This window comes from Panthera leo, chromosome A1 (assembly GCF_018350215.1).
Source record: "Panthera leo isolate Ple1 chromosome A1, P.leo_Ple1_pat1.1, whole genome shotgun sequence".
NCBI classification, from domain to species: Eukaryota; Metazoa; Chordata; class Mammalia; order Carnivora; family Felidae; genus Panthera; species Panthera leo.
This window is the reverse complement of record NC_056679.1, coordinates 184,677,506-184,704,362: the sequence shown is the minus strand read 5'-3', so window position 1 is coordinate 184,704,362 and position 26,857 is coordinate 184,677,506. Positions and strand designations below refer to the sequence as shown.

The following is a 26,857-nucleotide window of genomic DNA, read 5'->3' as shown; positions in this document are numbered from 1 at the left end:
GGATTATGTGTGTGTCTCTCTCTCTGCCGCCCCTCTCCTGCTCATGCTCTGTCTCTCTGTCTCTGTGAAAAATAAACATTAAAAAAATTAAAAAAAAAAAAAGGTGAGGAAGCAGAGGGTCCCAGGGGTTAAATAACTTGGCCTATGTCATAAAGCTTGTAGGAGGATCAGTTGGGATTCCAGTACAGGCAGGCCTGGCTCCTAAATCCATGTGCTTTCTATTATTCACCCAGTCCGTGAAGTTTTCTTATTTCTCTGAATATCCAATTTCCTAGCGCATTTATACATGATTTGATTGATCAGCATTTGGTGTCACTTGGCTTTTTAGGAACTCATTCAATTATTGATTCATTCAGCTAATATTTATTTTTGTATCTCCTGTATGTCAGGCTCTGCTAGGCACTGAGAATACAAGATTAATGAGATGTGGTTCCTGTTCTTGAGAAACTTTCAGGGAGAGAACAGATATGTAAAAAAAAAAAAAAAAAAAAAGCAAAAAACCTTTTGATCCAGTTTGAGAGCCACATTAGAAGTACAGTAGGACCCGTGTCCCCATCCATGGTTTTCCTTACAGGGTTTCAGTTCCCTGTGGTCAGTCATGGTCTGGAAGCAGATGATTCTCCTGGCATATCATAGCCTAACACTATATCACAATGCTTGTATCATTCACCTCATCACCCAGGCATTTTATCATGTCCCATCATCACAAGAAGGGAGAATACAGTAAAATGAGGTACTTTGAGAGACCCCATATTCACATAGCTTTTATTATAGTATATTGTTATAATTGTGCTACTTTATTATAGTTATTGTCGCTAACTAATTTTATTATTAGTTATTGTTGCCAACCTCTTACTGTGCCTAACTTAGAAATTAAACTTTATCATAGTTATGTATATATAGGGTAAAAATAGTATATATAAGTTTTGGTACTATCTGTGGTTTCAGTCATCTGCTAGAGGCTTTGGAATGTAGTCCCCCCAGATAAGGGTAGACTACTGTATGTCAAGTTTCATGGGTGAAAAAACAAGTAATTGACATGTTTGTGAGAAGAGGTTGTGTTTGGCAAAGGGTTTTTGCCAAAAAAAAAAAAAAAAAAGAGCTTTAACTGGAGTATTAAAGGATAGTGATGATGATAATGATGATAACAGCGAAAATAGCTAATAGTTTTGAACACTGAGTGTTTTTGAAAGCTACCTGATTAAAGTATTCCTTTATTTAACCTCTCAATATCTCTAGGTGTTATTCCTTTTCACATCTTGGTGATGGGGAAACAAAGGCACAGGGAGTTAAGTAACTACTAGATGGTAGAAGTAGGATGAAAATCAAAGTTGGCTAGTTCCAAAGCCAGCCCCATTTTGTGGTTCTGTTTTATTGAAGCAGTGCTGAGCGAGGGTTTACCTAGAAGATGGTCAGGTTGGGGTAAAGGGAAGGTTGTGGAGTTTGGAAAGTTTTACCTGAGTAAATGAGCAGCATGTGCGAAGTCAAAGAGACGGGAAGCCATGTAGCACATAGTGGATGTTTGTAAGGAGCAGCATATGGCTGAATGCGCCTTGTGTATTGAGGGTTGTTGAGGAGGGTTGCCCAGATCAGGAAGAACCTATTTGAACATGGTAAGTTTAGATTTGGTGACATTGAAGGATTTTAAGTAAGGGAATGAGATGATCCCATCACTTTTCATCACTAAGGTATACACAGGAAATGAGGAAAAGTTGAGGTATCAGGGATTTGAGTTAAAGCCCTCAAAATACGTTAGTAGCAGGAATTTGACAACCTCAACTTAAAATCATTTTAATAGCGTACATTATTTATCTCAATATTTAAATATGTGATAACTTCCACTTTTAAAGCCGTGCATTCTTTCTAGTCAAAACACTTCTAACAAAGAGGTTAGACCAGTCCTTGGAACTGAAATCTGCAAATGCCATGATCATTTATGCAGGTTTCAGACGGGCCATGTCACCTGAGAAAGACACTCATTCTAGATCTGAGCTTTAGATCAAATTGCTTTCTCCTAAAAGAGGACCTCATGGAGAATTTGTAAATCATAGATTTAGCGTTTTTGTGTTTTTAGGAGCCCATTCTAATGTTTCACAGACCATTAGCCAAATTCCAGGCTCCTGAGCCTACATACACGCACTGACAAACCAATTTGGGGAGGGAGAGCCATGGCTGAAAGGGCCACCAGGGTTACTGGTTTTGACTGCTGCCTTTCTAGCCACTGCAGTTATCAGAGGGAATGCACCACCTGAAGATTTAAAGCCAATAGCAGTCTTTGCCTCTCCTGATATTTTCCACCTTAGATTGGATCAAGCATTGCCTGACACTGGTGGTTGTTTTCCCTGACTTGCTTTGCTGTTATATGATGACCTTTTCTTTGTTTATTGTTTTATTTGAACTTGCTGGGAGTTTATATAATTGATGGGCTTGTATGCTGTAGTATGTCTGGGAATCTGCTGCTGATATACTACAATGTCTGAATGTGTAATTTTTTCTTTCATTCTCCCCACCCCCACTCTTACCCCTGATGTCAGATAGTCAACATCCCAACTGGTTGAGCTGATATGGTAATAGAGATTCTTCCTTATCTTGTAAGCAAAAGGTTTCAGTTAATCAGAGTCACCTAAGGGTCAGTGTATATTGGAAATTTCAACATTTTGTTGACAATCTCTCAAGCTCTGGTATACTACCTGAGTTTTAGGTTTTGATGTATTTCTGAACCGAGATCAGTCTCTGCCTATATTACCTCAGCTTTACTGGGGTATTGAAATGTACAAATCATGCAGTTGTTCATTACTTATGAAAAATAAGTGGTATGTAGTTGTCAGTATATGTTTGCTAGCTAATCACTTAACATTTTAATCTGATTTTAAAAACTATAGGCATTAGAAAAATTGGGGCATCTGGATGGCTCAGTCAGTTAAGAATTTAACTCTTGATTTTGGCTCAGGTCATAATCTCTTGATTGTGGCATCAAGTCCCATTTCAGGCTCCATGCTAGGTGTGGATCCTACTTGAGATTCTCTCTCTCTTTCCCTCTGCCCCTCTCCCCCATTCATGCTCTCTTTCTAAAACAACAACAGCAACAACAATAACAACAACAACAAAAGTGTAGGCATTAAAGACAACAAAAATGAAAAAAAAATTAAAAACAGTACAGTATATAGGTTCCCATTTTTGAACTAAGGTATACATGATCTTGAATGAAAAAGATATGGAAGAAAAAATATCAGAGAGCAGTAGGCATAATCTGGGTCATGAGGACTTTCTGTGTCATTTCTCCCTGTGCTAGTACATGTGTAATTTTTCTTTTGTATTTAAAAAAGCTTAAAAGCCCAGGAATTATTTATAATACTGGCATAACTCAAAAGCTTATAATATGCAAGAGGATTGAGTGACTAGAAAATAATTCAAACATGTTGTATGTTTCAAAAAAAAAGTTAATTGTTGACATGGTTAAGTGTTAAGTTTCTTTGTTGTCTTTTCAAATGTGCTTGGGTTTTGCAGCAATGATTGAGATTCTTACATCTTGGCACTAAGGAATCAGGCTTGGTAAGTCACTACTTTCATATTCTTAGAGTCTTATTCGAGTTAAACATTAAAAACACTTCCACTAGTTTTGGGAATTGATATGCAAACAGATATACTTGTGATACCTCTTGCTCACCTGTGATGTTAGCCTTAGTCTTATCTCAGTACCTTCTCTGTCAGTCAGTCGTGTCCAACATCTGTTGGAAGCCAGTGGTGTGCCAAAACTCGTGACAGGTGTTCAGGATAAAAAATGCATAGTTCCTCAAGAAGCTCACAGTTGCTTTGAAAAAGAATCCAGGGTAAATATTGAATTTCATTGCTTACATGTGTTTTCCTATAGAGAAGAAGGTAGTTTGTAAAATGGGTTATGCTTTGCCATCCCTTCTGAGAGGTGCTCTAAAACAAGGCATAACTGCCAGGTGAGGCTGTGATTGGATATTTTATCAAGAGCATCTAGTTAATCATTAGACATCTAGTTTGGTGCTAATTTAGCAACAATTCTTCATGAATATTCAGAGGTGAGATTTTCTTTTTGTTCTTTGAGAGTGAATCTGGATTCTGCAGGCAAGAGCTAATGTGTCTGATTTGGTTGAAGGGCTCTGTATGGAGGGACTTTTTGTTTTAGGAGTTTCTGTGGGATCCTGTAAAGTTGGTTCTTCATCCCTCTTCATGGAATAATACCCTAAATGAGGAGCTTGCAAGAGATAAAAACCAACATATAGGCAGTGAAATGGGCAAGAGAAATGTCAAACTCCGAGGGCATTTGTCAAAGGTTTATCAGTGTTTTAGTTCATTTGGGCTGTTTTAGCGAGGTAACAGAGATTGGGTAGCTTATAAACAACAGAAATTTATTTTTCAGAGTTCTGGATGCTGGGAAGTTCAGGATCAAGTCACCAGCATTGTCATATTCCGGTGAGAGCCCTCTTCCTGGTTTATAGTCAGTGCCTTCTTGCTGTGTTATCATATGGTAGAAGGGGTCAGGGATCTCTCTGGAGCCTATTTTATAAGGCACTAATCCTATTCATGGGTTCTCCACCCTTCATGGTTTAAATACCTCCAAAATCCTGACCTCCTAATACCATCTTTGGGGGTTAAGACTTCAACATATGAATTTGGGGGCGGGGGGCACAAACATTTATACCATAGCCAACAGGTACTCACCGGTCCAGAGTGGTCCCGAGTTATCAGGAAGGGTTGGATCTTTGTGATCAGAAAACCCAGCAGGGGGTGGGTTGCATGTTGTCATAGTACTCAAGGTTGCTCCTTGAGTTCCATATCTCCTACAGCAAATATGTTTGTTGTGCTTATGTCTTGATATGCAAGATATCACAACACCAAACTTAAAAAAATAATAGAAAAACCTGTGCCAGAAACGTTTCAAAGGTAGAGAAGTATGCTAGCCTTTAATGCCACCGTTTTGAGAGAAAGTATTCAGATTTTTGAAGGAAGTTAACATTTTCCTATAATATCTGCATTCATATATAGATTTATCTTTCTATCATTGACCTCTCCATCTATCTGGATTTGATCTACATGCATATATGAATTTGATGCAGCTGTTTGGTTTTAGCATAGTTATTTGCTGCACTCTCATGTGTTGAAGAGTAAAAGGTAGGGGATGATTTTAATTTAGCATTTTAATTTGCAGGATACAATTAATAAGTATTAAATAATTTAGAAGGGGAATGAGTCTTTCTGGGCCAGACTTTTCTTCTGAGAAATGACTGTATTCTAGATTTTACTTACATCTGCTCAGGGTCAGAACTGTGTCATACTGTGGTTTATTTACAATGTATGGTTTATGTTATGGGAATTTATTGGGCAGATGACACCAATAAATTTACTGGGGAGCTGACACTTTGACCTCTCTCATTCTTTCTTGTGTTCTCTGAGTCCAGGCTCCAGGAGAATATGTACATTGGATTCATATTTTGTATTTTTTGAAATCATATTACAAAATACAATAAAAAAGAAAGAGCCTTCACCATTTTCATCTTAATTTTCTTTTCTATTGTTTTTTATCTAAATTTTCTGAATTGAATTTCTTCTTTTATAAGATGGGGATGTTGATGTCCCTCTCTTCTGGTTTGAGGATGTGGCCTGGCACATTACAGGCACTCAGATCAGTTTGCGGAACTAAGTTTTAAGTGCTTAGCAAACAATAAGGTGTTCAACAAATGTTATGCACCTTCCACATCTTTTTGGGATCTGAAGGTGAATGAGACACAGTTTCTGCTTTCAAGGAGCTTGATACCTAGTGGGACAGAAAACCAGGTCAATGGAGCCAATAAAACCTCTTATTCAAAGTGCTTTTTGGGACTAAGGAGGCAGTGTACTAAGGATCTTTGTGTTCTCAGCCAGCCAGAATTGTCCAAGTCAGCCATATTATTTATAGTATACAACTGAGTGTTTGCCCAAAAGACCTAAAGTCATTGACAACCTATAAAAAAGGTTGTAGTGGTGAAAGCTGTTAATGTGTACACTGAGTGGAAAACAACTTTAGCCATGGGTCCGTACTAGTTTACTAGGGTTGTTGTGACAAGGTACAACCAACTGGGCAGCTTAAATGACAAAAACTCATTATCTCACAGTTCTGGAGGCTAGAAGTTGGAGATCAAAGTGTCAGCAGGGTTGATTCCTCCAGAGGATTATGAGGAAGGCTCTGTTCCATGCCCTTCTCGTAGCTTCTGGTGGTTTGCTGGCAATCTTTGGTATTCCTTGGCTTCTGCTGCATCACTGAGATCACTGCTGCATCACTTCATCTTCACATGATGGTCTCCTTGGGGCCTTCCTGTCTCTTTAAATGGTGTTCTCTTTCAGATGTATTGAGTAGGGGCCTACCATACTCTAGTATGATCTTATATTAACTAATTACATTGACAATGACTCTACTTCCAAGTAAGGTCACATCGTGAGGTACTGGAGTGGTGAATTTAACATACACATTTTATGGGGAACACAATTCAACCCTTAACAGGGCCCTTTCTGATATTAAAAAAGTGCTTCTTTTTTGTATTTTCCAAGTGACAGCTGACTAGCATTTCTCCCAAATGCTACAGACACTGGAAAGGTATATATATTATCCTGATGAGAAAAATGGAAGAGCAGGTATTGGGAGAGAAGGGATGGAGCCATGCTTCATTGGACACTTTTTATAGCTTAGCCACTATTAGGTTCTTAGTCTATGTAATTTCACTTGACATAATTTAATTCTGATTAAAACATGTTTATAAGATCATCTTCATGTTGCAGGTACAGAAACTGAGGCTCAGAAACATGGGATAACAACTCAGAGTTGGGAGGCACAAAATGGGGTAGAACTGAGATTTAAAAGCTAATACATTGAATGCCAGGAAACATGTTCTTTCTCTTCTAGTCTGGTGTCCTCCCAAGAAAAGCTGTGATGATAATATAGGATTGTGGAAGCTAAAGATCCTAGAACACCTTTCACATAAAAAGTGTTTATCCCCAGGTGAAGTAACTTTACCAGTTACATTCTTGGTCATATTTTAAAACTATATAATGGGAGCAGATATCTCAATATTTTTTAATTCTTGCCAAGATTGTTTGATAGGCGGATATTAGAAGCTCTTCAATCTAAACTTCAATTAAAAAATTTACAATTGTCTACATTTTCCTATCCCACTCATCAGGTTGTTGACCATGATGGGAAAGAGCTGAATTCACAATGGAATCGCAAGGAGAGACTCTTGGGATAGTTCACATGGAAACTTTAGGCACTTAAAATTTGACTTTCTTCTGTTTGGCATTCAACATGTTCTATTTCTCCCCCATTCCCCTTTCTTCTCTATTCTTGTCCTACCATATCCGTGTCATGAAAATGGCTACTGAAATAAATTAGTTTAATTTGCGAAATTACATTATGGTTCTCTCTGCTCATGCCAGTTTACCCAGATTAGCCCAGGCAGATGGCTGCGGAGTTTCATTGCTGGTGAGAAAAGGGGCCCTTTCCAGAGATGAAGTACAAATGTGGGAGAAATGTCGTGGATGCCAAAAAGCTGTATGCTTGAGTTTTTGGGCGAGCAAAAGCAGTGCCGTGCATCAGGGCGACTCTGCCTTCTTAACAGAGGGCTTACTGAGAGCTAGAAGCAGCTGGTTCTGGAGAAAAGATGGCTTGAAAAGAATCAGAGGCATTATGAGTCTTAAATTATTTAAGTTCCTCCTGTGGCAGCGAACTGTAATTGCTTCCTATTTCTGTAAATATTAGCAGCTGTGAGCCTTTCAAGTAAGAAGCTAAAACAGCGCTCAGTGTATCATACTTAAACTCTGGAATATTGTTAAATATCTGACCTTGGGCTGTCAAAGCACACTCATTACCCACACTAGTCCTTCTGCTGGGGAGCTGTTGACACACTCTGAACTGGTACATTATTTTCAGCCTGGTCTGTAATAGCCTCAATAGATGCAGAATCGGCAAAGGGAATTTCGAGTTACCAAGTAGCAATGTCATGATCCATTTCCTCGGGGGAGGTCGCCTTTGTGCTTGCTGCCTTTTAGTTGTTTTTACACCTGTGATTCCACCTATGACTGTCATGGCGAATCCTTTATCAAACTGGCAAAAAGTTGAAACAGGACTAATTCGAATACCAGCTCTTACCTCTTTAGTCTCAGTTGATCCCTCTGCCTTATGTTCAGTGGTTTAGTCATACAGAATTTTTTTCCCCAGCCTTCAGATTCATCATATTCTCACTTGTCTCTTGCACTTGGCTTATGCTGAAAACTTCTATCTGGAACACACTCTGCTTGTCCCATAACATCTCCATACTAGCTTCTACTTATTCTGTTGATGACACCTGCTCTTGGAAGCCTTCCCTGACCATCCGTATGTGGGCTAGTTATGTCTTCATTATCCCATTTGTGTGGGCACTTTACCCATAAGAGCACACATCGTATTGGATTATAATAACATATTTAGTGGTCTTTATCTGCCTTTGTATAGTGGGCTCCCTGAGGGTAAGAAAAGTATCAGTTCTATCTGTTGTTTAAGTTGCAGGGTCTGTGGGGAGACTGGTAAATAGAAAGTGATTGACAAATGTTTGTTAAGTTGAATTCATACTCCTGTATCTAACATTTCTGGGATATAATACCTTTGGGCTTAGTCTTGAGTAGAGCTGCCAGAGCAATCTGTGTATGTGCCAGAATCTCATAGATGTCTTCAGATAGCCACTTAGTCTTCTTCCTTACGAATATATTTGTTTGGGATAGAATGTGCCCAGCTCGCATAGGTGAATCAGGATTGGCCTAAGCCAGTTACCACAATCTCATTTCTTTTTGTCAGTGGTTGGTGAAATATGCCAGAAATTGTTTCATTTCTGGTAGTGAAACATAAAGAGAAGTATGTTGAAGGTTTTGGGAATTATTTTTCTTTTTATTAATAGAGTGATGTGAGAAGGAAGCCATTTTTACTCTCATCCCTCCTTTTTTAAAAAAAGATTTTATTTTTAAGTAGTCTCTATACCCAATGTGGTGCTCAAACTCACGACTCTGAGATCCCGTGCTCTACCGACTGAGCCAGCCAGATGCCCCTTGTCCCTTTTATTTTACTTGGAAGCTTTCATAGAAGATAAAAAGAAATGCTACAACTATTTGGCAACCATGAAAAAATAGAACCCCAAATGAAAGCAACACATGAGCATGGGAAATTGGAAGGATGGACAGTTCTTAGGTTCTCAATGATGTTGACCCATCAAAATCAACCCTGAGACAATTCATTTCTGGATTTCTATAAAGTAAAATATTCTTCTAACTGAAGCTACTTTTGCTAGGTTTTCTGTTACCTATAGCTAAAATCATCCTAACTGATACAGACACCAGGAAAAGGAAAGTGTGTGCATGAAATTTGGGGCTCATTTAAAAAATGGAGACTATGCTATGTAGAAATGAGAGAAAGTAGTGTAGAAAATGTCTTGAGCTTGGGATTGACACATCTTAGCTCACCTGGGTATTTCTTGTGTAATTCATCTTGGATGAATCACTTATCTCTCTTAATTTCTAGTCAGGCAATCATTTATTCAACAACTACAAAAATTATATTTAATTGCCAACTGAGTATTATATACTATGTTGAGTGTTTAGGAAAATGGAGTTGAACTAGGTGATCTCTAAGCTCCTCTATTTGTAAAACTCTGATTCACCTTTTACTTTTACATCCTTCCTTTCTTTATTTTTTTTAAGTTTATTTATTTATTTTGAGGTGGGGGGAGTTGCAGAGAAAGAGAGAGGGAGAGAGAGACTCCCTAACAGGCTCCACACTGTCCACACAGAGCCCCATGTGAGGCTTGAACTCATGAACTGTGAGAACACGACCTGAGCTGAGCTCAGATGCTCAACCAACTGAGCCATGCAGGTGCCCGCATTTTTATGTCCTTGAACATAGTTTTAGGAACTGTGAGTCTGTAAAAATCCTGTATATCTTACCCCCCCAAATCTGCCTTGATTCAAATCATGTTTATCATTGGCCTTTCTCCTCACCCAAATTTCTTATGGATCCCTGTATGAGAGAATTTAAAAAACAAAAACCAAAAAACAACAAAACCCACAAGCATCTGTCTCTAGCAAGCATGCTCATGAGTCACATCTCCTCCTCTGCAAAGCAAAGTCTCATGAAACCAGCTGATTAAAAGGAGCCCTTAAAGAGGAGGCAATCTGTTAAATTTATTTTAGGTCTGGCCCCCTAATTTCCATTCCACATGCACTCATTTATTTAGCCACCAAGTCTTGGCAGATGCAATCTATTCAGGTGACCCTGCTCAGGCTCACCTCTAAAATTTCCCAGCTGGAGAAAAAAAGCTATTGAGCTGTCATCAGAGGTTTTAAAGCCACTGCTGACTAGATTCTGTGGATGATTTGCAACTGGTTCATCATGGCCTTGCCTTGATTAGGACAGGGCTCTGGATTCAAACTACCATGACCCTACAAGTCATCTGTATGTGGTAACCTCACACTCTTGGTAGTAATGATGGGGTGAGATTACCCTTATGTCAGGCTGTTAAGTGGAGGATCATCCATGCTTAACGGGAGCCTGGGTAATCTCCAGAGCAGAAATAATCATCACTCCAATGGGACTGAGGATTATGAAGAACCGACCAACAGCAATTGGTGGTTGTGAATTTTAGGATATTGGTTTTGGCTGCTGAGTGTAAGCCATCTAGGACTTATATAGTGGATCCATGATGTGGGGACCCAGCAGCCTCTGAACACCTTCTGCCGCTCTTCGTGCTTGGCATGTGCTTTCACTATGTCTGAATTCCAGCAAGTGGGAAGAAAGCCAGAAAGAATAATAGAATTTCACATGTCTTATTTTTTTATGGATGTGACCAGAAAGTTGCACAAGTAACTTCTACTCATATTTCCCATTGGCTAGTACCTGGTCACATGCCACATCTAATTTTAGGGAAAGCTGGGAAGTGTAGTCTTTAACCTGGCAGCCATGTACAGAGAAAAGACTTGTATTATTATAGAAAAATGGATATGGGGTGGGAGACTAGAAATCTCAGGCACAGTAGTCCTCAAAGGATGGCCACATGAGTAGCATCTTGGTGAGCCTCAGCATCTATGCAGCCATAAATTCTTTATGGAATGATTCTGGATGCAGTAACAGCTCTAGTTCCCCTCTTCTTCTTCTTCTTCCTTGTTTGTGTTCTTGTCTCTTCTCCCAACTTGTTTCCACCTTGTAGGAGTGGAAAAAGCCTATTTTATCACTGGACCTTTCTATACCGGGCTTAGGTCAGTGGCGTTTTTCATGAGTTAAATAGTATTTGCACAATAGCTTATGTTTTTACAATTTGGAGAAGCAGACTGACACCTTAACAAATGCCTTGAAAATATAATTCTGCCCCATCCTTTCCCTAGATATGTAGCAGAGCCCTTTGCCTTTAAAGGAGAGAACAAAACCCTGGTCCCAGCTGGGAAGGCATGAAAAGACATTTAGAGGCAGTTTTTTTGCCTGGTGAGGATGTGTTCTCTGGAGATGCATGTGCCTTATTAAGAAAAACCAACCAAACTGTTTTTGGTCTCTGTTTAAGATTTGTAAAAGACAGCAGCAGGTAACCTGCTCATTGCATACTCTACAGACACTTCTACTCTCCCTGAGAGCTAAGGAGAAATGACATGTTATCTGTTTCCTGACAACATGATCCGGGAATATTCCTCCAAGAACAATTCTTGATTTGTACTTTATTCTGTCCTTTTAAGAGATTCATTACTAGAGAATTTAAAAGTTCACTACTAGTGAATTTAAAAGTTGTAATATTTCATACATGAGGGATGAAGATTTTTTCCCTGCCCATTATTTTGGTTGTGAATTAGTGACATTTGCTCATTCCCCAATGAATTGCCAATATTTCCTTACAGAGATTCATGAGCAGAGAGATCTATGCTCTGGTTTCTTTAGTGAGGGAAGAGAAATTCTGAGCAGTCCTCCTATAGTGTTCTATATATAATTAATAGTTTAAAAAGTGAAAAGTTTATTTGGTTGACTTATGGTTGTTTAGGGAAAGGCAGACATTGGTGGAATTTTATTTTCTTATTGTGTGGATTTTTCTTGTGGAGACATGAGGAGAATCAGGACTAAGTTGGTGTTATGTGGGGATTAAGCACTGGGAGAATACCTGGCTCCCATTCCCTTACAATGTTCTCTTGATTTTTGGTTCTGAGTTTGCCGGAAAATGCCATCTTGGTACCAAATGTCAGCATCCTCTTTTCTAGAGATGCACTAGGCTTTGGATTTCTACCATCCTCTTCCATGTGCACAAACCTTGTGTCGTATGTCTTATGTCTTCAGAGGCCAGTTCTCTGTGAGGTGAAGGGATGATCAATGAAAGAAGATGCTCTAATGATGGGAACATTGGGTACTTAGGTAGTTGCGCTGAGGACATATTTTTGGGTAGATTTTTTTTTTTTTTTTACACTCCTGTGAGGCTCAGTCCTGTGTGATTTCAGAGCCATGGACTCTCTTGGGATAAGACAACTCAAAGATTAAATATTTACACGTGAATGAGGAGCTGAAAGAAACTTGAGGGATGGGTTTTTGACAGTGAGACAGTTCCCTATCTCTCCTTTTTATCTAGCTTTATTTTATTTTAGAGAATATCTATCTCTATATATGTATCTATCTACCTATCTAGAGGGAGGATTCTCTATGTAGGTATGCTGCCCCCAGACTTGCTTTTTACTATTTAAGTAAAGATTGAAGATTTACTATTTAAATAAAGATTTGACTGCCAAAATGAGGTTGATATCAGTATAGATTTATTGATCCAGTTTGTCCTTGTGAGACTAATGATCTTTTGTAGAATCAAAGCATTTTTGCAATCTGCAGAAATCTGAAGACTATCTTGTCCAACTGCTTATTTTACACATGATGGAAACTTCGAGGTTCAGAGATAAGTGACTTGCCTAAGGCCACACAAATAAATTGCTCTGTTGCTTTACTTTTCGAAAATAAACTTTTTATTAAAGGATACATACATTAAGAAAAGTGCAAAGTTTTTCCCAAAGGGACTAGATTTTTGTAACTAGCTTGTAGATCAAGGATAGAAAGCTACTCCAAAATTCTCCCATCACTACCCTTTTCCCCTCTCCAAAAGGTAACTATTATTCTACTTAAAACATAGCTTAATGTTGCCTGTTTTTGAATTTTGTGTAAATTTAATCATACAGAATCTGCTATTTTTTTCGTTTCTTTCTTTCTTTTCTTTTTTTTTCTTGGTCTGGCTTTCTCATTCAACATGATGTCTACAAAATTATCCATTTTCTATGTTGCTATATAGTCTGTCCATTTGCATTGCAATACTTTATTCCAGTATGTGAATATAATGCAATTTATTTTTTCTTCCCCATTGCTTTGTGTTTAAATGACTAGAGATTCCTAGTGCCGATTTTCATGTCTATTTTAATTATTTTGCTTCTGGATAGTAGTATTTCCTCAAAATCACCCTATAAGGCTGATTAAGTATGAATCAATCTATACATCGAATCCTTAATTACAGCAACCAGGAAGCAAAAACATATCACTACTGATTATTTGCTACAGCAATTCCTGTTTTTCTTTGGCCCGTCTTTCTCTGACTACTGAAAAGTTAGTTGAACAAGAGTCAGATGACATTTTTCCCTTCTTTTTTATTCTTTATTATGGCCATTTGCTATTAAGAATTGATTTACACTTGGGGTTTTGAACAACTCATGTGAAAGTGGTTTGTTTAGAGGAGTGACTTTCCTTGTTCATTTTCTCCAGATCCTCTGGGAGAATCCAGATGGTTCTTGCATTTTTAGTGAATGAACACTTGCCATCTTGCATAATCTAATTGTTTAAAACTGCCCACATGCTTACCATCTGAAGGAGTGCTGTCTGCCAAAGGTGTCAGGTTATCTTTCATATGGCTTTAAGAAGGAAGGCATTGTAGCCTGAAAGCGTGGCCTCAAAAATCATCTCTCCTGGGTGGCCAAAATTGACAGTTCTTCAACTCCTTTATTAAAAATACAATTCACCAGTCTGAAAAAGAAAATCTAATTATTTAACTGCTAGCAGTTTTCCCTATGGTAAAATAAACCTTAAGTGTTTACAATCAAGTTAGCTAGATTTCAACCAATTTACTTATTTAACCAAGTATTAAAAAAAAATCCATACCATACCTTGTAAGTTCTCCTAAACCTTTTTTTTTTTCTCATTGATTTTGATTAAATAGGTAATTGGCAGTTGATCAATTGGCACGATCCTGATGGGCTGTTTTGGTCCAACCTTCTGTGTGACAGAGCTCCAGGAAGAGGGAACCTAGAGGTTTGCTGACACTCCAATCTATCTTCAATGAATACAAGCTGGCTAATAAATATTTAATGGGCAGTTGTTTGCAGTTTAATAGAATTAGATAATTCTATTAGAATCCTGTTTGCAGGCCTACAGGTATCATATATCACATTTGAAGACATGGTTAATAATTTAAGCTAAGTGACTAGTAATTAGACAGTCAGATTAAGAAGGAACTTTTGGTTTTAAGCCATTTGGGAATTGTGTGTGTGTGTGTGTGTGTGTGTGTGTGTGTGTGTGTGTGTGTGTATGTGTGTGTGTGTGCGCGCATGTGCGCATATGAGAGAGAGGAAGAGAGAGAGAAAGAAAGAAATTATGTAGGATTTTAGATTGTAAACCATTACAAGGATTAGCTAATGCAGCAAGTCTGGGCCAAGCCTTAAACGTGATAACAAAGTATGAGGCCCCTGGGGTTTATTTAATATCTCATCCTCTTAGTTAATGAGATGGAAAATAGTTCACTGTTTATCTACAGTAGATTGAGCAGATGTTGCCAATTCTGTTTTATGGAATGTAATCTTGGTAAGATTGTCTTCTGCCCATTACCTTTTCATGGCCTCGATCTCTCTTGTACTCTTCTTATTTGGGGGGATGCAGATCCCCTCCTGGCCATGGACTAGATGAAAAAAATCTCTGAGTTAGGACTTAGTGGCCTTTTCACATTCTGAACACTCAGTCACCTTTATTATGGCAAAGTTGGTTGGTTGACATAGAAAGGTTTGCTAACAACACAGGACTTATAAACTGTGCAAAAATTTACAAAACTTTATAAAATGTGAAGACTGTTAACTTTCCTAATTACTGTTTATGAAATTCCTCAGGTTTGTGACTTTATTTCATTTGCCTCTTTTGCATGTCCCTATTTTACAAATGTATAATATATTAATTGGACATTGAGTCTAAGAAGCCTAGTATGATCCTTTTTTTTTTTTCCTGGTAAGCAATTTTAATTTTTCAGAACCATGGAGTAATTAGTATTTTCCTAAATTGTGATATCAAGATAAAGTGGCTAATATTGGAACATAAGGTAGTAGAGATTTAGTTAAAGGCATTAAAGTTACTTTAGGATGTGGCCTACAGATTTGTTAGGACTTGCCTTTGTCTGTAGCAGAAAGCTGAACTTGTAATAGGCATAAAACATATGAAGTTTTCTTCTTTCTCATATAAATATGTCTGGAGGTGTATGATGTCTGGTATTAGATGAATGGTGCAAGGATATGTGCTTCAAAGGCCCTGGGATTCTCTTACTTTTTTTCCTTATGTTCCAAGATGTCTGCTTCAACTCAAACCATTGTTTGCATTCCAGACAGGAACTAGCAGATAGGCGGTTCCAAGAAATTCCCAGGAGACATTCACTTATTTCTCATTGGTCATAAATGTGTCACATGCATGCCCTTAGTTGCAGGGACATCTGGAAAGGTGGGTTTGTATCTCTCTAGTTCTTATAGGAGCAGAAGGAAAGGAAAGGGAATTTGAATAAGTATTGCATGAGCCAACCTACAATATTTGCCAGATTCTTTAAGGAAATTTCCTTATTTTGTAGTAAATACTGACATAAATCTCTTCTACGAGAGAACAAAGCCTTCAGGATTTCTTTAGACCCAGTGTTCTAAATGCTATTTACGAAGTCTTGCATATGGTATATTGGAAATTCTTAATAAGTTATGCTATATTCTTGGGGGAAGGAAGTAGAAAAGGGAAGAATTAGGGTAAGAGGTGGAAGGGAGGGAACAAAGGTGATGTTCATTTATGTGTAACTAAAAACCAAAAAAATATTATACTGAATCATTAGAATGTTCCAATCCTTAACTATCCCAATAATTCTGGTTAGTTAAAATTTTAAGTTCAACTTTTTTTTTAAAAGTTTATTTATTTATTTTTGAGAGAGAAAAAGAGAGACAGACATAAAGCACAAACAGGTAGGGGAAGAGACAAGGTGAGAGACAGAATCCCAAGCAGGCTCCACACTGTCAGCGCAGAATGTGACTCGAGACTCAATGTTATGAATCATGAAATTGTGACCTGAGCTGAAATCAAGAGTCAGATGCCCAAATGACTGAGCCACTCAGGAGCCCCTAGGTTCTATTTTATTTATATTTACTAAGAAGTTGTTATTATTGAGATGTTATCAAGTAATATTTCCACTTGAGTTTTTATTAACCTTTTTTTGTCTTACTGTATTAAAAATATTGGGGCGCCTGGGTGGCTCAGTCGGTTAGGCGGCTGACTTCGGCCCAGGTCATGATCTCGCGGTCTGTGAGTTCGAGCCCCGCTTCGGGCTCTGTGCTGACAGCTCAGAGCCTGGAGCCTGTTTCAGATTCTGTGTCTCCCTCTCTCTGACCCTCCCCCGTTCGTGCTTTGTCTCTCTCTGTCTCAAAAATAAATAAACGCTCAAAAAAAAAATTTACTTTTACCTCAAAGTAATGTATAGCTGTTGCAAAATTTTTGAAAACATAGATAAAAAGAGGAAATATTCAAAACCTCACTAACTGGAAATATTTTATTGTAGAATAAGACCTTCTATGGTGCAAACTGAAGCAAGTGGTGAAATGATATGGTGCAAATATCAATGATAAATTTCATGTATGGATTTGAAGTAAGAATTCTCAGGGTGCTTGGGTGGCTCAGTAGGTTAAGCGTCCGTCTTCGGCTCAGGTCATGATCTCATGGTTTGTGATTTGAGCCCCACGTCAGGCTCTGTGCTAACAGCTCATAGCCTGGATCCTGCTTCAGATTCTGTGTCTACTCCTCTCTCTGCCCCTCCCATGCTCATGTTCTGTCTCTCTCTGTATCTCAATAATAAACAAACGTTAAAAAAATTCAAAGTAAGAATTTCTCAAATTAAAAATTAGAGCATACAAGGGTATACTTTCAAAGCTAGGGTCCAATAGGAATTACAATGGGGTATTTAGGGCTGAGGGTTGAAGTCATTATGGTTGGTAATCCAAAATCTCCAGTCAGAATTAGGCTTTGGTGGCTCATTTGCACTGAAGTGACCACCCTAGATATCTTCTTTTGCGTGAGTTGTGTTTACCTAGATAAAAATATAAGATTGTGCTCTACGTGCTCTTTTTGCTCTTTTTTTTTTTTTTTGGCAATATCTTATTTTAAATATTTGCCTAGGTTGTTATCTTATCTTGTCCTGAACAGATTTGCATAAGCCAGTGAAAGAAATGTTCAGAAATGCTTGTTATCATTAACAGTAATGATAAAGGACCTGCCATACAATTTATTCTCCTTAGTTTTTTTTTTTAAAGTAATACAAACAAGGTTTAGATTTAACTAATGTTTATTGATCTCCAGTTATGTTTCATGCATCATGCTAGGCAGAATTACAAGCATTCATTCAGGAAGTGCTCAGAAATAATCCTGTGTGGTCATGTTATCTACTTAGCATTATCCTCAACTTCATTTTCTTTTTCTTTCTTTCTTGCTTGCTTGCTTTCTTTCTTTTGTTCTTTCTTTCTTTCTCTGTTTCTTTCTTTCTTTCTTTCTTTCTTTCTTTCTTTCTTTCTTTCTTTCTTTCTTTCAGATTTTATTTTTAAGTAATCTCTCCATCTAGCATGGGACTCAAACTCACAACCCAGAGATCAAGAGTCACATGCTCCACTGACTGAGTTTTCCAGGTATCCCTCCACTTCATTTTCTTATCTCTCATATCTAAGTGGCAAATCGTACTGGTTCTACTATCAAAATAAGTCTGACTCTGATCATTTACTATCTCTACCACTATTACCTTAGTCTAAATCACTGCCATCCTTTGCATAGGTGGCTTCAAGAGCCTCCAAGCTGCTCTTCCTGCTTCCACTCCGCACCTCTCCTCCCCTCCTCCTGGTCCGTAATCATTTTCCTGCAGGGAAGATGCAGTGGGAAAGTGTGCCCTGGTTAGTACAGGAACTACTGTACTGCTGCTAGCACCCAGTGTATGTGGGGAGAAAAGGAGAAGACAGATTTGAAAGAACTTTGTACATTTATTGTTATTTTTAGAAGAGTTTTGTACATTTAAATAATCAGAAATATAAAGTTATTGAGGTTAGAATGGGAGAGAGCCAAAGCATGAGAGACTCTTAAAATCTGAGAACAAACTGAGGGTTGATGGGGGGTGGGAGCAAGGGGGGGTGGGTGATGGGTATTGAGGAGGGCACCTTTTGGGATGAGCACTGGGTGTTGTATGGAAACCAGTTTGACAATAAATTTCATATATTGAAAAAAAAATAAAGTTATAGAGGGAGGATTCAGTTTTTACTGACGTCTAGTCAAAATGGAAGTGTGGAGGAATATGTTTGATTATGTAATTCAGGCAGCTTAAATGCATCATGTTTTTTCTTTTGTGAATCATGAAAACTGATTTGTCAGAGTTTCTGTCTTAAAAGAGGACAGATCTCAGTACTACAAACAGGGAGTACACCTGTGTGTGATGTTGCACGTCATCCCACCTTCCGTGATGAATTTTGATCACTATGCTAGAAGAAAGACTTGAACTACCTTATTATTCCCTTGAAAATTAGAGTAAAAACCTATTGTCATATGGACAGGTGATCAAAGAGCAAGCAGATAAAAGGAATAGAACAAAGTTATTACAGAAGCATTATCAGTCAGTTAATTAACAAGAACATTAGGATATTTTTCTGGGTTTTGTGGTATTTGTGACACTTGTCAACATTTAAAGATTTGTAGTTTGCTGTGATTTCTCTTTTTTGATACTCACTTTCATACTTAATTTTGCATTTGAAATTAAAGAGATACCCTCACTTTATTGTTTAAGCTTTGGGCCCTACAAAACCTGGATCTTGCTTTATTTTTGTGAGCTATCCAGAGGCTCCTTCTCAGTTTGAAGTGAGTTTCTGTTTCCTACAACACAGAGCTTTGGCTAACATAAATACCTTTAAAGAATTAGTGGCAGAGTGGGACCCAGGGGAAAGAAGAGGACATGTGTGGCAGGTGGGCAAAGAAAAGTCCCAATTATAGGACAGTTCTCAGGGAGAACATGGCTATAGAGGGATGGGTGGTGATGGCGATAGGGTTGATGGTATTCCTAAAGATCCCAAAGCAACCTCGTAGTCACTGGACAAAGAAAATTCCCTAGCTCCCAGCCCCACAGAGAAAAAAAGCATGGAGGGAGACTGGAGCAGACTGGAGAATTCAGCCGGCAGCCAGTCTGCTCCTTTGCAAGTTGTACACACTCCTCAATACAGTGTGTTGACTTTGTACAAGGAGGCTGAGGTGCTGCTAGCCATTCAGACAACGCTGGTGCGTAATGAAAGCAGAACAGCAGGAGCTGTACATTGGAGAGGGCGCTTTTGATTTGTGGCTCCTTTTGTTGCTTTCCTTTTGAGTTTCCTTGGTTCTGTGGTTTGGACCTCCACAGACCTAGAGGAGTTCAGAAACTTGAAAGGGAAAAAGCCCTTCCTCCCCAGGGCCGGCTCCTCCACTTTCATCCTGTGTCAGGTGTTCACGCCTCACAAAGATGGTGCTAAATGGAACTCTCTACAACCTCTGGGTAGCTGGGAGTCCCTTTGAGATGTTATGTTCCTGCAATAATGGAGTCTTGTTACTACAGGCTGTTAACATACACCCTTCCATTGTTGAAGAAAGACATCCAGGCAGCCACAAAGCACATGGCTCCCAGTAGCATCTCAGGCTCGAAGATCTCTCAGGGAGTTTGCTTCTTGAAAGGAACATAGAAATCTCAGGCCGTTACTTCTCACAGCTCTTTCCCTCTCTTTCTCTGAGTAAGCTGTTTAATTTTATTTCTACGTTTTTAAACACAAGGGGTTTATAGTAGATGGTTGTAGGAAACAACCAACAAGTATAAGCAATTTCGGGGAAGGTGCTTTGAAGTGTAGTTGTATTATCTTCCTTGAAAGATTCAGATTCTAAATATCTATATATTGATTCCTGTATCTATATATGTTACCTATATCTATATCTATATCTACACAGTAGGCTAGATACCTTGCTTTCTGGAAATTTTCTATGTATTCTTCTTCTTTAACTAAGAAGGACTATATTTTAATATGCCACCATACTCTGTCTTTGTAGACATTGCTATTTGATCATGGCATTTATTCCTATAAAGCTCTGATGTAGTTTCCCAACTATTTTCAAAGATGATTCTAGATAGTCACCTTCAATCGACAGAAATTTGCGCCTTATGAAAAAGCTTGTCTAGGGGATGAAATTCTCTTTATGTGATTCTAAGATCCTGTTACCAAAGGCATTTTTAAAGGCCAGACACTTATTTGCCTACTTCCAAGATAAAAAAGGAGAATGTGAAAGCTCATAGAAAGTTTAAAATAAACATGGGATAGTAAGGCTGGTGAAATGTGAAAGAGAGAGAGAGAGAGAGAGAGAGAGAGAGAGAGAGAGAGAGATGTGTTTAATTTATATTAGGTATTTTGTCTGCTAGGCTGTTTATAAAAAAAAAAAGCTACCTTAGCAAATCAATTATAGTTAGAATGACAGGGTACAATAGTAATAGTTGAGACAAGCTTCATTAGGCATTTGTGAGTGTGTCTTTTTTTCTTCTCAAAGGTCTGCCTGGGTCACTGGAATAACTGTGAATTTGGGTCAAGGACCCGCGTAAGCAGGGGAAGGCTCATTTATCATCAAAGAAGGGTGAGACAACTGTCATCACTCCATTTGACTCCAGCTGTGAAGTGAACAGCTTATTTTTGTTTTAGTGATGATTTGAGAGACCCATCAATAAAATCACCAATACTCTTTGCAGTGCGGCCATCTATCTGCGTGTCAGTGTATGCACGCGTGTGTGGACGTGCACATGCACTTGCTGAAAGCAGAAATGGAAAAAGCAGGGAAAAAAACTTTACCTTGGCACACGTATTTATGTAGGATTCCCTTCTTTGTGTTCACTCATGTTAGGGACTCATCTCAGAGTCTCCAGCTGGTTCATCATTGTCCCTGATGGTTAGCATATCAAGCTGGTTTCACAGCTTTATTTGCTCAGATGTGCTGTGGCTGCCTACTGTGTTGCTCCTAAAACCAAGCCCAGAGGATTCTTTGAGGAAGGAGTGATTAACTGAAAGAAATGGACTGACTAGACTGTCATCAATCACTTTCCTTTATTTTCAAGAGCTCATCTCTTGAAACTTAATCATTCTGAGGCCTCTAAAGTCCTTGTCATAATTTCCTGGGTACTTACTAAGCTAACACACACTCAGCACTTAAGATGTATGAGGCCCTGTGCTTTCTTTTTTCATGATTTCATTGACCCTCCACTACCACACAGTGGGGTAGGTACTATTATTTTCCCCAGCATTAACTAGTGTAGCCTAACTATTCTAACAAATAGGCCCAAAATGAATAATGGCTCAGATACTGTAGAAGTTCTTCCTTGCTCACAAAGGAGTACCGTGTAGGTGGAAAGTTAGAGAGGGTCACCTGCATATCCATACAGTCATTTGGGGACTGTATGAGAGAGAGAGGGAGAGAGAGAGATTGAGAGAGAGAGAGAGAGAGAGAGAGAGAGAGAGAGAGAGAAAGTAAGAGAGGAAGAGGGATAGAGTATCTTAAATAGGCTCCATGCCCAGTGCAGAACCCGACCCAGGGTTTGACCACACAACCATGAGATCATGGCTTGAGCCAAAATCATCAGTCAGATGCTTAACTGATTGAGCCACCCAAGCACCCCTAAACAAGTAGTTTTTAGGGTCACCCTGGGGGATCATGTCCATTCTAGCCAGCTGAAAAGTGACAATATGGATAGAGTACTGGGTGGGGGTCTTTATGTGTCAGGTCTGGAAGTCATGGTCATCAATTCTGTTTACATTTAATTGGCTAGAATGTAGTCACATGACTACCACTCAGGGTAAGAGGAACTAGGAAATGTAGTCCCTAGCTGACCAGCCACTTCTCTGAGACAACTCTACACTATGTGGGGCAGTGTAACACAGATTTTTGGTGATCTGTAGCCATCTTTACCCTACTTCATTCCTCTGGCTTCTAAATATTTCAGAACAGCTTTCTTCACATACTGTTCCCTAAGAAAGACAATCCAGAATCCCATTCACTTACCTCATCCAGGTCAAAGTCCAGGCTTTCAGGATAATGCACTGTCCTATGTCCAGTGTGGATGGATGTGATTCCTGGTGCCTTGAAATCTATGAATGAAAAGCTGAATTATCTTCCCAACCCCTACCATACACTCAATAAATAATGACAGTATAGCAACACACACATAAACTTCATCTTGGAGACTGAAAGCATGGGAAACTCACAGCCACTATGGATCTGCTGCAAAGATGAAATCATCTCTGGCCAAGTATATGATGGACTTTTGAAAAAAATGTTTTATAGGCATTTGAATGCAATGTGTCTTCTCTGTTTGGTACACACAGACACATGTATACATATATAAAATGTATATTATGGGGTGCCTGGGTGGCTCAGTTGGTTAAGTATCCGATTCTTGGTCATTATCTCATGGTTTGTGAAATCTCTCTCCCCTGCTCTCTCTTTCCCTCTCTCTCAAAATAAAGTTTAAAAAATGTATATTACATATTTAATTCATATGAATTTATAACTGTCTCTATGAATATATTATTCATACTTATATATGAAGAAAGAACATATATGTAATGGTGATGAACCTTGTTATTCAAATCCTCTGTATCTTTACTTCATTTTAAACCTTTTGGTTATGTGAAATAGAGCATGCATTAAAAGAAGTGCTTACACAAATGTACAATTTAACACAGTAATGACATGAGCATCAGTGTAATCATCATGTAGATCAAGAAATAACATTACCAGCATGCCAGAAGCCCCTCTCTTCCATCACTTCCTTATCACAGGGAAGTTCTATTTTATTATTGCCTAAGGTAATTACTCTCCTGACTTAATGAGACTCGCTTTCCTGTTTTCCTATGGCTTTACCACCTAAGCATGCATTCCGAATGTACACACTTTAAATCTGTTTGTTCTTGACTGTTATATGCATGGACTCATACTGTGCATTTTTGGTGTCTTATTCTTTTCACTAAACATTGTAATATTTGTTGAATATTGCTGTCATTGACTTATTTTTTATTCATGATTTAGTAGGCTTATCTCTGGGGTGCCTGGGTGGCTCAGGCAGTCAAGCATTGGACTCTTGATTTCAGCTCAGGTCATGATCCCAGGGTCATGGGATCTCACCCCTCCTTGGGCTTTGCACTGAATATGGAGTCTGTTTGGGATTATCCCTCTCTGTCAAACTCTCTCTTTTCTCTGCCCCTCTCCCCCGCCCATGAGTGCTCTCTCTCTCTCTAAAACAAAATAAAAAAAAATTCTCTAGAAACTGAATGCTTCAATTTATTTATTTTAAAATATTTTTGTGTTAGAAGTTGCTTTCTTACTAAGGAGCACATAGTCTTATCTCTTAAGCAAGTGAATAAGCTCTTATTCTAGCTGTTACCTTTTTCTTTCTTTTTTTTTTTTTTTGAGAAAGAGCACATGAGAGTGTGACATGAAGAGGGGAGGGGTAGAGGGAGAGGGAGGGAGATAATCTTAAGCATGAGATAGGGATCTGAGCCAAAATCAAGAGTAGGCTGCTTCACTGAATTAGCCACCCAGGTGCCCCTAGCCTGTTACATTTTTAAGTCCTACATTTTCAGGAAATATATTTAATCTGCTGCTTTGCACTGTTTCTTTGACAAAAATTAATCAACAGTAACTATCTTGTACATTGATTCTTTTTTGTTTGTTTACTTCAGCTTTTTTCTTTTTTTTTTTTTAATTCGTTTATAACATGTATACAATAAAGTACACAAACTTTAAGTGCCTAGCTTGCTGAATTTTTACAAATGTAGGTACATGTAACCACCACCAGGATCAGGTTCTAGAACTTTCTAGCACCCCGAAAGACTTCCTCATTCCCTTTCCAGTGAGTACACACCTTCCACAGACACTGACCATTCTGATTTCTATCCTCATAAACTAATTTTTCCTTTTATTGAACTTCATATACGTGAAATCATATAGTAAATTCTACTGGTATCTGTCCTGTGCTTATCAGCATATTTGGGGGTTTAATTTGTGTCATTAGGTGTAACAGTAATTTGTTCCTTTTTATTGCTGTGTAGCTTTTCACCGCATGAATATATCACAATTTGTTTATCCACTCTTGATTATAATGAATAAAACTGCTCTGAGCAGTCTTGAACATGTGTTTTGTGGATATATACTCACTTATCTTGGAAATATACATAGGTGTGAAATTGCTGTGTAACAAGACAGCTGTGGATTTAACTTTATTAACACTGTGTTCTAAACAGTATCAGAAAGTGCCTCTAATACTTTACACTCTCACTGGCAATGCTGCACATTCTGGTTGCTTCTTATCCTTACCAACACATATGTCGTCAATCTTTGAAATTTTAACCAGGAGTTGGAAAATTTTTTCTGCAACTGGACAGATAGTATTTTATTTTGTTTATTATTTATTATTATTTTTATTTTTAGTGTTTATTTATTTTTGAGAGAGAGTGCAAGCAGGGGAGGGGCAGAGAGAAAGGGAGAGACAGAATCCAAAGCAAGCTCTAGGCTCAGAGCCAACAGCACAGAGCCCCATGCAGGGCTTGAACCCATGAACCATGAGACCATGTCCTGAGCCAAAGTCAGACACTTAACTGACTGAGCCACCCAGGTCCCCTGATAGTATTTTAGACTTTATTGTCCATAAGGCCTCTATTACACCTATTCAACTCTACCATTGTACTGCAAAAGCAGCCTGTTGACAGTAAGTAAACAAATGGGCATGACTATTTTAGATGATCTTTGGTCTAAAATATCCATTTCCATTACATTTGCATTTCAATTAATAGGAAGAGGAGTGGGAAAGTGGAAGTCATTCTTTTCAGAAAATGAGTTACAATTGCACATATCACTTTCATCCACATTTTACTGGTGAGAATTTTGTCACAAGACCGGTTTGCAAGAGAGGATGACAGATCATTTGGCCTGGTCCTCTGTGATTAGCTAAAATTCTCAGGGTTCTATTAAAAGAAGTCAGGGAGAAAGGCTATTCGTGTGCAACTAGCTATTTTTTCCACAGTGGGCCATGTCCTGTGGAACATTTCCTTAGGTCAAGGAAAATTGATATTTATTTCTTTCATTATATTCTCTCTACATGTTTGTCATTCTTCTAGAATTCATGGTAGACAGATACTGGTTTTCTGAGATCTATCTTGAAAGATCTAAGTTCTTAGTTCTATCATGATTCTTGTTTTTAGTCTTATAATTTCTCTCTTTGATAGGTTTTCATGTGGTTAATTCAGTTTTAATTGATCTCCATTTTGGTATTTCACTGATATATTTAGTGTAAAAAAATCTTAGCAATTATGGTTTTAATTTGCAGACTGACGATTGATTTTCAAAGAGCCCTTTTATAGCTATAAATCCTATCAAATCTCTTGAAGATAATTATTACATATTTAAATTTCTATTCCATATTGTTTATAAGCTCTGTTTATAGGGATTGGTTATTTTTCTTTTCAGCTTTTATTACTTTGGCATCCTTGCTTATATATAGAATTTGGAGTTTGGAATGGGTTTCTCCAGCACAAGTGAAAATAGGCATTCTTTTGGTAGATTATTGAGTCGTGATTATGGGATGAGCGGCTCTATAGCTATGCAGGGCAGGAGAACAGAGGAACATTTGGCTGTGGAGCCTTTTCTTTAGTTGCATGAGTAACTTTAGTTTGGGATGGGTGGTTTCATGCAACACTACCATTATTACAATGACATTGTTCCAAAGCTCATCTGGGGGCATTTGGAGGCATATCCTCCACTTTATTTAGAGTAATAGATTTGAAGCTTGTCGTTCAAAATATAGTGAAGTCACCTTGAAAGCAGGGACCAATGCAGTTGTTTTCCAGCACTTTAATTTTTTCATGGGCAATCACAGTGTATGTTGTCTCTGCCAGGGCTTGCCCACTATGCCCGATTCTCTTATTTGAGGATTATTCTGTAATTCTGTTCGTCTCCTCTTTTGTATGCATGGGATTGTAGATTTCTCATTTCTTTGGGAGTCTGCTGTCAATCTTATGATGTGTGTTTTTTCCTTGATGAAGTTCCTTGATGATCAGGTTGTCTTGTGCTCCATCAACTATCATGAAGTTAGACTGCCTCTATCGGTTGGATTTTGTTAGAGCTATTGGAGAATGAGCCAAAAATCTCAACAGGGTTCTTGGAATAGGCTAAACTTTGAAAGCAATGTCCTTTCTGTGTTTCAATAACTTGTTTAAAAACATTCCAATAGAATGTTTCATTTTGCTGGAATCTTTTGGAAGGACAGTTTTGTGGTAAGCCTGGGAGGTATATATCTGGAAAATAGCACAGAGTCTGGTATATGAAGCACCATGGGACTGTCAAGGGAGCTAGTTTCCATGCCAGTTAAGGCCTGGAGGAATGGAACCAAGTGACCAAGTGGGAGATGGGGGAGGCCTCATATTTTAGTTTACTACATTGGTGCTGTGGTTTTGTTTGCCTTTTTTTAAAATT

The 26,857-nt window shown here is 38.3% G+C and overlaps 1 long non-coding RNA gene across 1 annotated transcript in view; it reads left to right on the top strand.

Moving 5' to 3' along the window:
* The window catches only part of LOC122224947, a 70,044-nt gene that overhangs the window by 29,016 nt on the left and 14,171 nt on the right, over nucleotides 1-26,857 (top strand). The window contains exons 3-5 of the long non-coding RNA XR_006205040.1: nucleotides 3,508-3,552; nucleotides 4,391-4,443; nucleotides 14,238-14,329. This is a non-coding gene — a long non-coding RNA (uncharacterized LOC122224947). The remainder of the gene's footprint in view (nucleotides 1-3,507; nucleotides 3,553-4,390; nucleotides 4,444-14,237; nucleotides 14,330-26,857) is intronic.